This window comes from Anser brachyrhynchus, assembly GCF_964034855.1.
Source record: "Anser brachyrhynchus genome assembly, contig: SCAFFOLD_108, whole genome shotgun sequence".
Classification (NCBI taxonomy): Eukaryota; Metazoa; Chordata; class Aves; order Anseriformes; family Anatidae; genus Anser; species Anser brachyrhynchus.
In genome coordinates, this window is record NW_027664112.1 from 491,860 (window position 1) to 508,373 (window position 16,514).

A 16,514-nucleotide genomic window follows, 5' to 3' on the forward strand; every position below is an offset into this window, starting at 1 on the left:
GCACCACTGAGAATGCACTTCAGTGAGTCCAGAGAGTGCACTGGCACCACTGGGGATGCACTGCAGTGAGTCCAGAGATTGCACTGGCACCACTGGGGATGCAGTACAGTGAGTCCAGAGAGTGCACTAGCACCACTGTGGATGCAGTGCAGTGAGTCCAGAGAGTGCACTGGCACCACTGGGGATGCAGTGCAGTGAGTCCAGAGAGCGCACTGGCACCACTGGTGATGCACTGCTGTGAGTCCAGAGAGTGCTCTTGCACCACAGGGGATGCAGTGCAGTGACTCAAGAGAGTGCACTGGCAGCACTGGGGATGCAGTGCAGTGAGTCCAGAGAGTGCACTGGCACCACTGGGGATGCAGTGCAGTGAGTCCAGAGAGTGCAATGGCACCACTGCGGATGCACTGCAGTGAGTCCAGAGAGTGCACTGGCTCCACTGGGGATGCACTGCAGTGAGTCCAGAGAGTGCACTGGCACCACTGGGGATGCACTGCAGTGAGTCCAGAGAGTGTACTGGCACCACTGGGGATGCACTGATGTGAGTCCAGAGAGTGCACTGGCACCGCTGGGAATGCACTTCAATGAGTCCAGAGAGTGCACTGGCACCACTGGGGATGCACTGCAGTGAGTCCAGAGAGTGCACTAGCACTACTGGGGATGCAGTGCAGTGAGTCCAGAGAGTGCACTGGCACCACTGGGGATGCACTGCAGTGCGTCCAGAGAGTGCACTGGCAATACTGGGGATGCAGTGCAGTGAGTCCAGAGAGTGCACTGGCACCACTGAGAATGCACTTCAGTGAGTCCAGAGAGTGCACTGGCACCACTGGGGATGCACTGCAGTGAGTCCAGAGATTGCACTGGCACCACTGGGGATGCAGTGCAGTGAGTCCACACAGTGCACTAGCAACACTGGGGATGCAGTGCAGTGAGTCCAGAGAGTGCACTGGCACCACTGGGGATGCAGTGCAGTGAGTCCAGAGAGTGCACTGGCACCACTGGTGATGCACTGCTGTGAGTCCAGAGAGTGCTCTTGCACCACAGCGGATGCAGTGCAGTGTCTCAAGAGAGTGCACTGGCACTACTGGGGATGCACTGCAGTGAGTCCAGAGAGTGCACTGGCACCACTGGGGATGCACTGCAGTGAGTCCAGAGAGTGCAATGGCACCACTGCGGATGCACTGCAGTGAGTCCAGAGAGTGCACTGGCTCCACTGGGGATGCACTGCAGTGAGTCCAGAGAGTGCACTGGCACCACTGGGGATGCACTGCAGTGAGTCCAGAGAGTGTACTGGCACCACTGGGGATGCACTGAAGTGAGTCCAGAGAGTGCACTGGCACCACTGGGAATGCACTTCAGTGAGTCCAGAGAGTGCACTGGCACCACTGGGGATGCACTGCAGTGAGTCCACAGAGTGCAATAGCACTACTGCGGATGCAGTGCAGTGAGTCCAGAGAGTGCGCTGGAACCACTGGGGGTGCAGTGCAGTGAGTACAGAGAGTGCACTGGCACCACTGGGGATGCAGTGCAGGGACTCCAGAGAGTGCACTGGCACCACTGGGGATGCACTGCAGTGAGTCCAGTGAGTGCACTGGCACCACTGGGGATGCAGTGCAGTAAGTTCAGAGAGTGCACTGGCACCACTGGGGAAGCAGTGCAGTGAGTCCAGAGAGTGCAGTGGCACCACTGTGGATGCAGTGCAGTGAGTCCAGAGAGTGCACTGGCACCACTGGGGATGCACTGCAGTAAGTCCGGAGATTGCACTGGCACCACTGGGGATGCAGTTCAGTGAGTCCAGAGAGTGCACTGGCACCACTGGGGATGCAGTGCAGTGAGTCCAGAGAGTGCACTGGCACCACTGAGAATGCACTGCAGTGAGTCCAGAGAGCGCACTGGCACCACTGGTGATGCACTGCAGTGAGTCCAGAGAGTGCACTGGCACCAATGGGGATGCACTGCAGTGACTCGAAAGAGTGCACTGGCACCACTGGGGAAGCAGTGCAGTGAGTCCAGAGAGTGCACTGGCACCACTGGGGATGCACTGCAGTGAGTCCAGAGAGTGCACTGGCAATACTGGGGATGCAGTGCAGTGAGTCCAGAGAGTGCACTGGCACCACTGAGAATGCACTTCAGTGAGTCCAGAGAGTGCACTGGCACCACTGGGGATGCAGTACAGTGAGTCCACACAGTGCACTGGCACCACTGGGGATGCAGTGCAGTGAGTCCAGAGAGTGCACTGGCACCACTGGGGATGCAGTGCAGTGAGTCCAGAGAGCGCACTGGCACCACTGGTGATGCACTGCTGTGAGTCCAGAGAGTTCTCTTGCACCACAGGGGATGCAGTGCAGTGACTCAAGAGAGTGCACTGGCAGCACTGGGGATGCAGTGCAGTGAGTCCAGAGAGTGCACTGGCACCACTGGGGATGCAGTGCAGTGAGTCCAGAGAGTGCAATGGCACCACTGCGGATGCACTGCAGTGAGTCCAGAGAGTGCACTGGCTCCACTGGGGACGCACTGCAGTGAGTCCAGAGAGTGCACTGGCACCACTGGGGATGCACTGCAGTGAGTCCAGAGAGTGTACTGGCACCACTGGGGATGCACTGAAGTGAGTCCAGAGAGTGCACTGGCACCACTGGGAATGCACTTCAGTGAGTCCAGAGAGTGCACTGGCACCACTGGGGATGCACTGCAGTGAGTCCACAGAGTGCACTAGCACTACTGGAGATGCAGTGCAGTGAGTCCAGAGAGTGCACTGGCACCACTGGGGATGCACTGCAGTGAGTCCAGAGAGTGCAGTGGCAATACTGGGGATGCAGTTTAGTGAGTCCAGAGAGTGCACTGGCACCACTGAGAATGCACTTCAGTGAGTCCAGAGAGTGCACTGGCACCACTGGGGATGCACTGCAGTGAGTCCAGAGATTGCACTGGCACCACTGGGGATGCAGTACAGTGAGTCCACACAGTGCACTAGCACCACTGGGGATGCAGTGCAGCGAGTCCAGAGAGTGCACTGGCACCACTGGGGATGCAGTGCAGTGAGTCCAGAGAGTGCACTGGCACCACTGGTGATGCACTGCTGTGAGTCCAGAGAGTGCTCTTGCACCACAGGGGATGCAGTGCAGTGACTCAAGAGAGTGCACTGGCAGCACTGGGGATGCAGTGCAGTGAGTCCAGAGAGTGCACTGGCACCACTGGGGATGCAGTGCAGTGAGTCCAGAGAGTGCAATGGCACCACTGCGGATGCACTGCAGTGAGTCCAGAGAGTGCACTGGCACCACTGGGGATGCACTGCAGTGAGTCCAGAGAGTGCACTGGCACCACTGGGGATGCACTGCAGTGAGTCCAGAGAGTGTACTGGCACCACTGGGGATGCACTGAAGTGAGTCCAGAGAGTGCACTGGCACCACTGAGAATGCACTTCAGTGAGTCCAGAGAGTGCACTGGCACCACTGGGGATGCACTGCAGTGAGTCCACAGAGTGCACTAGCACTACTGGAGATGCAGTGCAGTGAGTCCAGAGAGTGCGCTGGAACCACTGGGGATGCAGTGCAGTGAGTCCAGAGAGTGCACTGGCACCACTGGGGATGCAGTGCAGTGACTCCAGAGAGTGCACTGGCACCACTGGGGATGCACTGCAGTGAGTCCAGTGAGTGCACTGGCACCACTGGGGATGCAGTGCAGTAAGTTCAGAGAGTGCACTGGCACCACTGGGGAAGCAGTGCAGTGAGTCCAGAGAGTGCAGTGGCACCACTGGGGATGCAGTGCAGTGAGTCCAGAGAGTGCACTGGCAGCACTGGGGATGCAGTGCAGTGAGTCCAGAGAGTGCACTGGCACCACTGGGGATGCAGTTCAGTGAGTCCAGAGAGTGCACTGGCACCACTGGGGATGCAGTGCAGTGAGTCCAGAGAGTGCACTGGCACCACTGAGAATGCAGTGCTGTGACTCCAGAGAGCGCACAGGCACCAGTGGGGATGCAGTGCAGTGAGTCCAGAGAGTGCACTGGCACCACTGGGGATGCAGTGCAGTGAGTCCAGTGAGTGTACTGGCACCACTGGGGATGCACTGCAGTGAGTCCAGAGAGTGCACTGGCACCACTGAGAATGCACTTCAATGAGTCCAGAGAGTGCACTGACACCACTGGAGATGCACTGCAGTGAGTCCAGAGAGTGCAGTGGCACCACTGGGGATGCACTGCAGTGAGTCCAGAGAGTGCTTTGGCACCAGTGGGGATGCACTGCAGTTACTCCAGAGACTGCACTGGCACCAATGGGGATGCAGTGCAGTGAGTGCAGAGAGTGCACTGGCACCACTGGGGATGCACTGCAGTGAGTCCAGAGAGTGCACTGGCACCACTGGGGGTGCACTGCAGTGAGTCCAGAGAGTGCACTGTCACCACTGGGGATGCAGTACAGTGAGTCCACACAGTGCACTGGCACCACTGGGGATGCACTGCAGTGAGTCCAGAGATTGCACTGGCACCACTGGGGATGCAGTACAGTGAGTCCACACAGTGCACTAGCACCACTGGGGATGCAGTGCAGTGAGTCCAGAGAGTGCACTGGCACCACTGGGGATGCAGTGCAGTGAGTCCAGAGAGTGCACTGGTACCACTGGTGATGCACTGCTGTGAGTCCAGAGAGTGCTCTTGCACCACAGGGGATGCAGTGCAGTGACTCAAGAGAGTGCACTGGCAGCACTGGGGATGCAGTGCAGTGAGTCCTGAGAGTACACTGGCTCCACCGGGGATGCCCTGCAGTGAGTCCAGAGAGTGCACTGGCGATGCAGTGCGGTGAGTCCAGAGAGTGCACTGGCACCACTGGGGATGCACTGCAGTGAGTCCAGAGAGTGCACTGGCTCCACTGGGGATGCACTGCAGTGAGTCCAGAGAGTGCACTGTCACTACTGGGGATGCACTGCAGTGAGTCCAGAGAGTGCACTGGCACCACTGATAATGCACTTCAGTGAGTCCAGAGAGTGCACTGGCACCACTGGGGATGCACTGCAGTGAGTCCAGAGATTGCACTGGCACCACTGGGGATGCAGTTCAGTGAGTCCAGAGAGTGCACTGGCACCACTGGGGATGCAGTGCAGTGAGTCCAGAGAGTGCACTGGCACCACTGAGAATGCACTGCAGTGTGTCCAGAGAGCGCACTGGCACCACTGGGGATGCAGTGCAGTGAGTCCAGAGATTGCACTGGCACCACCGGGGATGCAGTGCTGTTACTCCAGAGAGCGCACTGGCACCACTGGGGATGCAGTGCAGTGAGTCCAGAGAGTGCACTGGCACCACTGGGGATGCACTGCAGTGAGTCCAGAGAGTGCACTGGCACCACTGGGGATGCACTGCAGTGACTCGAAAGAGTGCACTGGCACCACTGGGGAAGCAGTGCAGTGAGTCCAGAGAGTGCACTGGCACCACTGGGGATGCACTGCAGTGAGTCCAGAGGGTGCACTGGCAATACTGGGGATGCAGTGCAGTGAGTCCAGAGAGTGCACTGGCACCACTGAGAATGCACTTCAGTGAGTCCAGAGAGTGCACTGGCACCACTGGGGATGCACTGCAGTGAGTCCAGAGATTGCACTGGCACCACTGGGGATGCAGTACAGTGAGTCCACACAGTGCACTGGCACCACTGGGGATGCAGTGCAGTGAGTCCAGAGAGTGCACTGGCACCACTGGGGATGCAGTGCAGTGAGTCCAGAGAGTGCAATGGCACCACTGCGGATGCACTGCAGTGAGTCCAGAGAGTGCACTGGCACCACTGAGAATGCACTTCAGTGAGTCCAGAGAGTGCACTGGCACCACTGGGGATGCACTGCAGTGAGTCCACAGAGTGCACTAGCACTACTGGGGATGCAGTGCAGTGAGTCCAGAGAGTGCGCTGGAACCACTGGGGATGCAGTGCAGTGAGTCCAGAGAGTGCACTGGCACCACTGGGGATGCAGTGCAGTGACTCCAGAGAGTGCACTGGCACCACTGGGGATGCAGTGCAGTGAGTCCAGTGAGTGCACTGGCACCACTGGGGATGCAGTGCAGTAAGTCCAGAGAGTGCACTGGCACCACTGGGGAAGCAGTGCAGTGAGTCCAGAGAGTGCAGTGGCACCACTGGGGATGCAGTGCAGTGAGTCCAGAGAGTGCACTGGCAGCACTGGGGATGCAGTGCAGTGAGTCCAGAGAGTGCACTGGCACCACTAGGGAAGCAGTTCAGTGAGTCCAGAGAGTGCACTGGCACCACTGGGGATGCAGTGCAGTGAGTCCAGAGAGTGCACTGGCACCACTGAGAATGCAGTGCTGTGACTCCAGAGAGCGCACAGGCACCACTGGGGATGCAGTGCAGTGAGTCCAGAGAGTGCACTGGCACCACTGGGGATGCACTGCAGTGAGTCCAGAGAGTGCACTGGCACCAGTGGGGATGCACTGCAGTCAGTCCAGTGAGTGCACTTCACCACTGGGGAAGCAGTGCAGTGAGTCCAGAGAGTGCAGTGGCACCACTGGTGATGCAGTTTAGTGAGTCCAGAGAGTGCACTGGCACCACTGGGGATGCAGTGCAGTGAGTCCAGTGAGTGTACTGGCACCACTGGGGATGCAGTTTAGTGAGTCCAGAGAGTGCACTGGCACCACTGGGGATGCACTGCAGTGAGTCCAGAGAGTGCAGTGGCACCACAGGGGATGCACTGCAGTGAGTCCAGAGAGTGCACTGGCACCACTGGGGATGCAGTGCAGTGAGTCCAGAGAGTGCACTGGCACCACTGGGGATGCAGTGCAGTGAGTCCAGAGAGTGCACTGGCACCACTTGGGATGCGGTACTGGGAGTCCAGAGAGTGCTTTGGCACCAGTGGGGATGCAGTGCAGTTACTCCAGAGACTGCACTGGCACCACCGGGGATGCAGTGCAGTGAGTCCAGAGAGTGCACTGGCACCACTGGGGATGCAGTGCAGTGAGTCCAGAGATTGCACTGGCACCACTGGGGATGCAGTGCTGTGACTCCAGAGAGCGCACTGGCACCACTGGGGATGCAGTGCAGTGAGTCCAGAGAGTGCACTGGCACCACTGGGGATGCACTTCAGTGAGCTCAGAGAGTGCACTGGCACCAGTGGGGATGCACTGCAGTGAGTCCAGAGAGTGCACTGGCACCACTGGGGAAGCAGTGCAGTGAGTCCAGAGAGTGCAGTGGCACCACTGGGGATGCAGTTTAGTGAGTCCAGAGAGTGCACTGGCACCACTGGGGATGAGTGCAGTGAGTCCAGTGAGTGTACTGGCACCACTGGGGATGCAGTGCAGTGAGTCCAGAGAGTGCACTGGCACCACTGGGGATGCACTGCAGTGAGTCCAGAGAGTGCACTGGCACCACTGGGGATGCACTGCAGTGAGTCCAGAGAGTGCAGTGGCACCACTGGGGATGCAGTGCAGTGAGTCCAGAGAGTGCTTTGGCACCAGTGGGGATGCACTGCAGTTACTCCAGAGACTGCACTGGCACCACTGGGGATGCAGTGCAGTGACTCCAGAGAGTGCACTGGCACCAGTGGGGATGCACTGCAGTGAGTCCAGAGAGTGCACTGGCACCACTGGGGATGTACTGCAGTGAGTCCAGAGAGTGCACTGTCACCACTGGGGATGCAGTACAGTGAGTCCACAGAGTGCACTGGCACCACTGGGGATGCAGTGCAGTGAGTCCAGAGAGTGCACTGGCACCACTGGGGATGCAGTGCAGTGAATCCAGTGAGTGCACTGGCACCACTGGGGATGCAGTGCAGTGAGTCCAGAGATTGCACTGGCACCACTGGGGATGCAGTGCTGTGACTCCAGAGAGCGCACTGGCACCACTGGAGATGCACTGCAGTGAGTCCAGAGAGTGCACTGGCACCACTGGGGATGCACTGCAGTGAGTCCAGAGAGTGCACTGGCACCACTGGGGATGCACTGCAGTGACTCGAAAGAGTGCACTGGCACCACTGGGGAAGCAGTGCAGTGAGTCCAGAGAGTGCACTGGCACCACTGGGGATGCACTGCAGTGAGTCCAGAGAGTGCACTGGCAATACTGGGGATGCAGTGCAGTGAGTCTAGAGAGTGCACTGGCACCACTGAGAATGCACTTCAGTGAGTCCAGAGGGTGCACTGGCACCACTGGGGATGCACTGCAGTGAGTCCAGAGATTGCACTGGCACCACTGGGGATGCAGTACAGTGAGTCCACACAGTGCACTAGCACCACTGGGGATGCAGTGCAGTGAGTCCAGAGAGTGCACTGGCACCACTGGGGATGCAGTGCAGTGAGTCCAGAGAGTGCACTGGCACCACTGCGGATGCACTGCAGTGAGTCCAGAGAGTGCACTGGCTCCACTGGGGATGCACTGCAGTGAGTCCAGAGAGTGCACTGGCACCACTGGGGATGCACTGCAGTGAGTCCAGAGAGTGTACTGGCACCACTGGGGATGCACTGAAGTGAGTCCAGAGAGTGCACTGGCACCACTGGGGATGCACTGCAGTGAGTCCAGAGAGTGCACTGGCACCACTGGGGATGCACTGCAGTGAGTCCACAGAGTGCACTAGCACTACTGGGGATGCAGTGCAGTGAGTCCAGAGAGTGCGCTGGAACCACTGGGGGTGCAGTGCAGTGAGTCCAGAGAGTGCACTGGCACCACTGGGGATGCAGTGCAGTGAGTCCAGAGAGTGCACTGGCACCACTGGGGATGCACTGCAGTGAGTCCAGTGAGTGCACTGGCACCACTGGGGATGCAGTGCAGTAAGTTCAGAGAGTGCACTGGCACCACTGGGTATGCAGTGCAGTGAATCCAGAGAGTGCAGTGGCACCACTGTGGATGCACTGCAGTGAGTCCAGAGAGTGCACTGGCACCACTGGGGATGCACTGCAGTGAGTCCAGAGATTGCACTGGCACCACTGGGGATGCAGTTCAGTGAGTCCAGAGAGTGCACTGGCACCACTGGGGATGCAGTGCAGTGAGTCCAGAGAGTGCACTGGCACCACTGAGAATGCACTGCAGTGAGTCCAGAGAGCGCACTGGCACCACTGGGGATGCAGTGCAGTGAGTCCAGAGATTGCACTGGCACCACTGGGGATGCAGTGCTGTGACTCCAGAGAGCGCACTGGCACCACTGGTGATGCACTGCAGTGAGTCCAGAGAGTGCACTGGCACCACTGGGGATGCAGTGCAGTGAGTCCAGAGAGTGCAGTGGCACCAATGGGGATGCACTGCAGTGACTCGAAAGAGTGCACTGGCACCACTGGGGAAGCAGTGCAGTGAGTCCAGAGAGTGCACTGGCACCACTGGGGATGCACTGCAGTGAGTCCAGAGAGTGCACTGGCAATACTGGGGATGCAGTGCAGTGAGTCCAGAGAGTGCACTGGCACCACTGAGAATGCACTTCAGTGAGTCCAGAGAGTGCACTGGCACCACTGGGGATGCAGTACAGTGAGTCCACACAGTGCACTAGCACCACTGGGGATGCAGTGCAGTGAGTCCAGAGAGTGCACTGGCACCACTGGGGATGCACTGCAGTCAGTCCAGTGAGTGCACTGGCACCACTGGGGAAGCAGTGCAGTGAGTCCAGAGAGTGCAGTGGCACCACTGGTGATGCAGTTTAGTGAGTCCAGAGAGTGCACTGGCACCACTGGGGATGCACTGCAGTGAGTCCAGAGAGTGCACTGGCACCACTGGGGATGCACTGCAGTGAGTCCAGAGAGTGCAGTGGCACCACTGGGGATGCACTGCAGTGAGTCCAGAGAGTGCACTGGCACCACTGGGGATGCAGTGCAGTGAGTCCAGAGAGTGCACTGGCACCACTGGGGATGCACTGCAGTGAGTCCAGAGAGTGCACTGGCACCACTGGGGATGCAGTGCAGTGAGTCCAGAGAGTGCACTGGCACCACTGGGGATGCGGTGCTGGGAGTCCAGAGAGTGCTTTGGCACAAGGGGGATGCAGTGCAGTTACTCCAGAGAGTGCACTGGCACCACCGGGGATGCAGTGCAGTGAGTCCAGAGAGTGCACTGGCACCACTGGGGATGCAGTGCAGTGAGTCGAGAGATTGCACTGGCACCACTGGGGATGCAGTGCTGTGACTCCAGAGAGCGCACTGGCACCACTGGGGATGCAGTGCAGTGAGTCCAGAGAGTGCACTGGCACCACTGAGAATGCACTTCAATGAGTCCAGAGAGTGCACTGGCACCACTGGGGATGCACTGCAGTGAGTCCAGAGAGTGCAGTGGCACCACTGGGGATGCACTGCAGTGAGTCCAGAGAGTGCTTTGGCACCAGTGGGGATGCACTGCAGTTACTCCAGAGACTGCACTGGCACCACTGGGGATGCAGTGCAGTGAGTCCAGAGAGTGCACTGGCACCACTGGGGATGCAGTGCAGTGACTCCAGAGAGTGCACTGGCACCACTGGGGATGCAGTTTAGTGAGTCCAGAGAGTGCACTGGCACCACTGGGGATGCAGTACAGTGAGTCCACAGAGTGCACTGGCACCACTGGGGATGCACTGCAGTGAGTCCAGAGAGTGCACTGGCACTACTGGGGATGCAGTGCAGTGAATCCAGTGAGTGCACTGGCACCACTGGGGATGCAGTGCAGTGAGTCCAGAGAGTGCACTGGCACCACTGGGGATGCAGTGCAGTGAGTCCAGAGAGTGCACTGGCACCACTGGGGATGCACAGCAGTGAGTCCAGAGAGTGAACTGTCACTACTGGGGATGCAGTGCAGTGAGTCCAGAGAGTGCACTGGCACCACTGGGGATGCAGTGCAGTGAGTCCAGAGAGTGCACTGGCACCACTGGGGATGCAGTACAGTGAGTCCAGAGAGTGCACTGGCACCACTGGGGATGCACTGCAGTGAGTCCAGAGAGTGTACTGGCACCACTGGGGATGCACTGAAGTGAGTCCAGAGAGTGCACTGGCACCACTGAGAATGCACTTCAGTGAGTCCAGAGAGTGCACTGGCACCACTGGGGATGCACTGCAGTGAGTCCAGAGAGTGCACTAGCACCACTGGGGATGCAGTGCAGTGAGTCCAGAGAGTGCGCTGGAACCACTGGGGATGCAGTGCAGTGAGTCCAGAGAGTGCACTGGCAGCACTGGGGATGCAGTGCAGTGAGTCCAGAGAGTGCACTGGCACCAGTGGGGATGCAGTTTAGTGAGTCCAGAGAGTGTACTGGCACCACTGGGGATGCAGTGCAGTGAGTCCAGAGAGTGCACTGGCACCACTGGGGAAGCAGTGCAGTGAGTCCAGAGAGTGCAGTGGCACCACTAGGGATGCAGTGCAGTGAGTCCAGAGAGTGCGCTGGCAGCACTGGGGATGCAGTGCAGTGAGTCCAGAGAGTGCACTGGCACCACTGGGGATGCAGTTCAGTGAGTCCAGAGAGTGCACTGGCACCACTGGGGATGCAGTGCAGTGAGTCCAGAGAGTGCACTGGCACCACTGAGAATGCACTTCAGTGAGTCCAGAGAGTGCACTGGCACCACTGGGGATGCAGTGCAGTGAGTCCAGAGATTGCACTGGCACCACTGTGGATGCAGTGCTGTGACTCCAGAGAGCGCACAGGCACCACTGGGGATGCAGTGCAGTGAGTCCAGAGAGTGCACTGGCACCACTGGGGATGCACTGCAGTGAGCCCAGAGAGTGCACTGGCACCAGTGGGGATGCACTGCAGTGAGTCTAGTGAGTGCACTGGCACCACTGGGGAAGCAGTGCAGTGAGTCCAGAGAGTGCAGAGGCACCACTGGTGATGCAGTTTAGTGAGTCCAGAGAGTGCACTGGCACCACTGGGGATGCAGTGCAGTGAGTCCAGTGAGTGTACTGGCACCACTGGGGATGCACTGCAGTGAGTCCAGAGAGTGCACTGGCACCACTGAAAATGAACTTCAGTGAGTCCAGAGAGTGCACTGGCACCACTGGGGATGCACTTCAGTGAGTCCAGAGAGTGCACTGGCACCACTGGGGATGCAGTGCTGTGACTCCAGAGAGTGCACTGGCACCACTGGGGATGCAGTGTAGTGAGTCCAGAGAGTGCACTGGCACCACTGGGGATGCGGTGCAGTGAGTCCAGAGAGTGCACTGGCACCACTGGGGAAGCAGTGCAGTTACTCCAGAGACTGCACTGGCACCACTGGGGATGCAGTGCAGTGAGTCCAGAGAGTGCACTGGCACCACTGGGCATGCACTGCAGTGAGTCCAGAGAGTGCACTGTCACCACTGGGGATGCACTGCAGTGAGTCCAGAGAGTGCACTGTCACCACTGGGGATGCAGTGCAGTGAGTCCACAGAGTGCACTGGCACCACTGGGGATGCAGTGCAGTGAGTCCAGAGAGTGCACTGGCACCACTGGGGATGCACTGCAGTGAATCCAGTGAGTGCACTGGCACCACTGGGGATACAGTGCAGTGAGTCCAGAGAGTGCACTGGCACCACTGGGGATGCAGTGCAGTGAGTCCAGAGAGTGCACTGGCACCACAGATGATGCAGTACAGTGAGTCCAGTGAGTGCACTGGCACCACTGGGTATGTAGTGCAGTGACTCGAGAGAGTGCACTTGCACCACTGGGGATGCAGTGCAGTGAGTCCAGAGAGTGCACTGGCACCACTGGGGATGCACTGCAGTGAGTCCAGAGAGTGCACTGGCACCACTGGGGATGCAGTGCAGTGAGTCCAGAGAGTGCACTGGCACCACTGGGGATGCACTGCAGTGAGTCCAGAGATTGCACTGGCACCACTGTGGATGCAGTGCAGTGAGTCCAGAGACTTCACTGGCACCACTGGGAATGCAGAGAAGTGAGTGCAGAGAGTGCACTGGCACCACTGGGGATGCAGTGCAGTGAGTCCAGAGAGTGCACTGGCACCACTGGGGATGCACTGCAGTGAGTCCAGAGAGTGCACTGGCACCACTGAGAATGAACTTCAGTGAGTCCAGAGAGTGCACTGGCACCACTGGGGATGCACTTCAGTGAGTCCAGAGAGTGCACTGGCACCACTGGGGATGCAGTGCTGTGACTCCAGAGAGTGCACTGGCACCACTGGGGATGCAGTGTAGTGAGTCCAGAGAGTGCACTGGCACCACTGGGGATGCGGTGCAGTGAGTCCAGAGAGTGCACTGGCACCACTGGGGAAGCAGTGCAGTTACTCCAGAGACTGCACTGGCACCACTGGGGATGCAGTGCAGTGAGTCCAGAGAGTGCACTGGCACCACTGGGCATGCACTGCAGTGAGTCCAGAGAGTGCACTGTCACCACTGGGGATGCACTGCAGTGAGTCCAGAGAGTGCACTGTCACCACTGGGGATGCAGTGCAGTGAGTCCACAGAGTGCACTGGCACCACTGGGGATGCAGTGCAGTGAATCCAGAGAGTGCACTGGCACCACTGGGGATGCACTGCAGTGAATCCAGTGAGTGCACTGGCACCACTGGGGATACAGTGCAGTGAGTCCAGAGAGTGCACTGGCACCACTGGGGATGCAGTGCAGTGAGTCCAGAGAGTGCACTGGCACCACTGGAGATGCATTGCAGTGAGTCCAGAGAGTGCACTGGCACCACAGATGATGCAGTACAGTGAGTCCAGTGAGTGCACTGGCACCACTGGGTATGTAGTGCAGTGACTCGAGAGAGTGCACTTGCACCACTGGGGATGCAGTGCAGTGAGTCCAGAGAGTGCACTGGCACCACTGGGGATGCACTGCAGTGAGTCCAGAGAGTGCACTGGCACCACTGGGGATGCAGTGCAGTGAGTCCAGAGAGTGCACTGGCACCACTGGGGATGCACTGCAGTGAGTCCAGAGATTGCACTGGCACCACTGTGGATGCAGTGCAGTGAGTCCAGAGACTTCACTGGCACCACTGGGAATGCAGAGAAGTGAGTGCAGAGAGTGCACTGGCACCACTGGGGATGCAGTGCAGTGAGTCCAGAGAGTGCACTGGCACCACTGGGGATGCAGTGCAGTGAGTCCAGAGAGTGCACTGGCACCACTGGAGATGCAGTACAGTGAGTCCAGTGAATGCACTGGAACCACTGGGGATGCAGTGCAGTGAGTCCAGAGAGTGCACTGGCACCACTGGTGATGCAGTACAGTGAGTCCAGTGAGTGCACTGGCACCACTGGGGATGCAGTGCAGTGAGTCCAGAGAGTGCACTGGCGCCACTGGGGATGCAGTGCAGTGAGTCCAGAGAGTGCACTGGCGCCACTGGGTATGCACTGCAGGGAGTCCAGAGAGTGCACTGGCACCACTGGGGATGCACTGCAGTGAGTCTTGAGAGTGCACTGGCACCACTGGGGATGCAGTACAGTGAGTCCAGAGAGTGCACTGGCACCACTGGGGATGCACTGCAGTGAGTCCAGAGATTGCACTGGCACCACTGGGGATGCACTACAGGGAGTCCAGAGATTGCACTGGCACCACTGGGGATGCACTGCAGTGAGTCCAGAGAGTGCACTGGCACCACTGGGGATGCACTGCAGTGAGTCCAGAGAGTGCACTGGCACCACTGGGGATGCACTTCAGTGAGTCCAGAGAGTGCACTGGCACCACTGGTGATGCAGTCCAGTGAATCCAGAGATTGCACTGACACCACTGGGGATGCGGTGCAGTGAGTCCAGAGAGTGCTCTGGCACCACTGGGGATGCAGTGCAGTGAGTCCAGAGAGTGCACTGGCACCACTGGGGATGCAGTGCAGTGAGTCCAGAGAGTGCACTGGCGCCACTGGGTATGCACTGCAGGGAGTCCAGAGAGTGCACTGGCACCACTGGGGATGCACTGCAGTGAGTCTTGAGAGTGCACTGGCACCACTGGTGATGCAGTACAGTGAGTCCAGAGATTGCACTGACACCACTGGGGATGCGGTGCAGTGAGTCCAGAGAGTGCTCTGGCACCACTGGGGATGCAGTGCAGTGAGTCCAGAGACTGCACTGGCACCACTGGGGATGCACTGCAGTGAGTCCAGAGAGTGCACTGGCACCACTGGGGATGCACTGCAGTGAGTCCAGAGAGTGCACTGGCACCACTGGTGATGCAGTCCAGTGAGTCCAGTGAATGCACTGGCACCACTGGGGATGCTGTGCAGTGAGTGCAGAGAGTGCACTGGCACCACCTGTGATGCAGTACAGTGTGTCCAGTGAGTGCTCTGGCACCACTGGGGATGCAGTGCTGTGACTCCGGAGAGCGCACTGGCACCACTGGGGATGTAGTGTAGTCAGTCCAGTGAGTGCACTGGCACCACTGGGGATGCAGTGCAGTGAGTGCAGAGAGTGCAATGGCACCAATGGGGATGCACTTCAGTGAGTCCAGAGAGTGCACTGGCACCACTGGGGATGCAGTGCAGTGAGTCCAGAGATTGCACTGGCACCACTGGGGATGCAGTGCAGTGAGTGCAGAGAGTGCACTTGCACCACTGGGGATGGGTTTCAAGCCAACTGCATTAACCGCTCATGCTTCTTTCTTATGAGACGTTAGTAAACCAATTACATAGCCTTGTCAAGACTAAATCACAGGTAAAAATCCTGTACTTCTCATGTGGCCAACCACTCCCAACTAGGATTCCAAGAACCAGGAGGTTCGGTGAAAATAGGGCTAGTGCTATTAGAGGGGTGATTATTAGGGTAAGCCCTAAGCTGTCTTTAATGGAGAAGTATGGGTGGAATGGGATTTTGTCGCAGTCTGATACGATTCCTAGTGGGTTATTTGAGCCTGATTCGTGTAGGAAGGTTAGGTGGACTAGGGTGATTCCTGCAATTAGGAAGGGCAGTAGGAAGTGGATGGCGAAGAATCGGGTTAAGGTTGGATTGTCTACTGAGAATCCTCCTCAGGCTCATTCTACTAGAGTTTGCCCAATGTACGGGATGGCTGAGAATAGGTTGGTGATTACGGTGGCCCCTCAGAATGACATTTGTCCTCATGGTAGGACATACCCTACGAAGGCAGTTGCTATTAGGGTGAGTAGGAGGATTACTCCTGTGTTTCAGGTTTCTTTGTATAGGTAGGAGCCGTAGTAGAGGCCTCGTCCGATGTGTAAGTAGATGCAGATAAAGAAGAGCGAAGCACCGTTGGCGTGGAGGTTGCGGATGAGCCATCCGTACTGGACGTCTCGGCATGTGTGAGCTACTGAGGAGAAGGCGAGTGAAGTGTCTGCGGTGTAGTGTATGGCTAGTAGCAGGCCTGTTAGGATTTGTGTGGCTAAGCAGATGGCTAGAAGGGAGCCGAAGTTTCATCAGGCAGAGATGTTGGAGGGGGCGGGTAGGTCGATTAGGGAGTTGTTGATTATTTTTAGTAGGGGATGGGATTTGCGGATGTTAGGGGCCATTAGTGAGTCTGTGTGTTATTAGGATTATTACCAGGATGGAGAGGGCGAAGGATCCTAGGTAGGCCTTAATTAGCCCTGTGTGTATTGAGGTTGCGGCTTTGCTTGCGGCTACTTGTAGTTCAGCAAGGCCCTCTGGCCCTATTTTTTTGAGTCAGGAGAGGTCGATCAAGTGTAGGGCAATGTTTTGTCCCTTTTCTAGTAGGTTTTTGGAGAAGAA

At 57.9% G+C, this 16,514-nt stretch overlaps 1 long non-coding RNA gene across 1 annotated transcript in view; it reads left to right on the top strand.

Annotated features, from left to right (window-relative positions):
- The window catches only part of LOC308186292, a 120,535-nt gene extending 104,259 nt beyond the window's left edge, over positions 1–16,276 (top strand). The window contains exon 3 of the long non-coding RNA XR_013944008.1: positions 15,551–16,276. This is a non-coding gene — a long non-coding RNA (uncharacterized lncRNA). The remainder of the gene's footprint in view (positions 1–15,550) is intronic.
- The last annotated feature ends 238 nt before the right edge of the window (positions 16,277–16,514 follow it).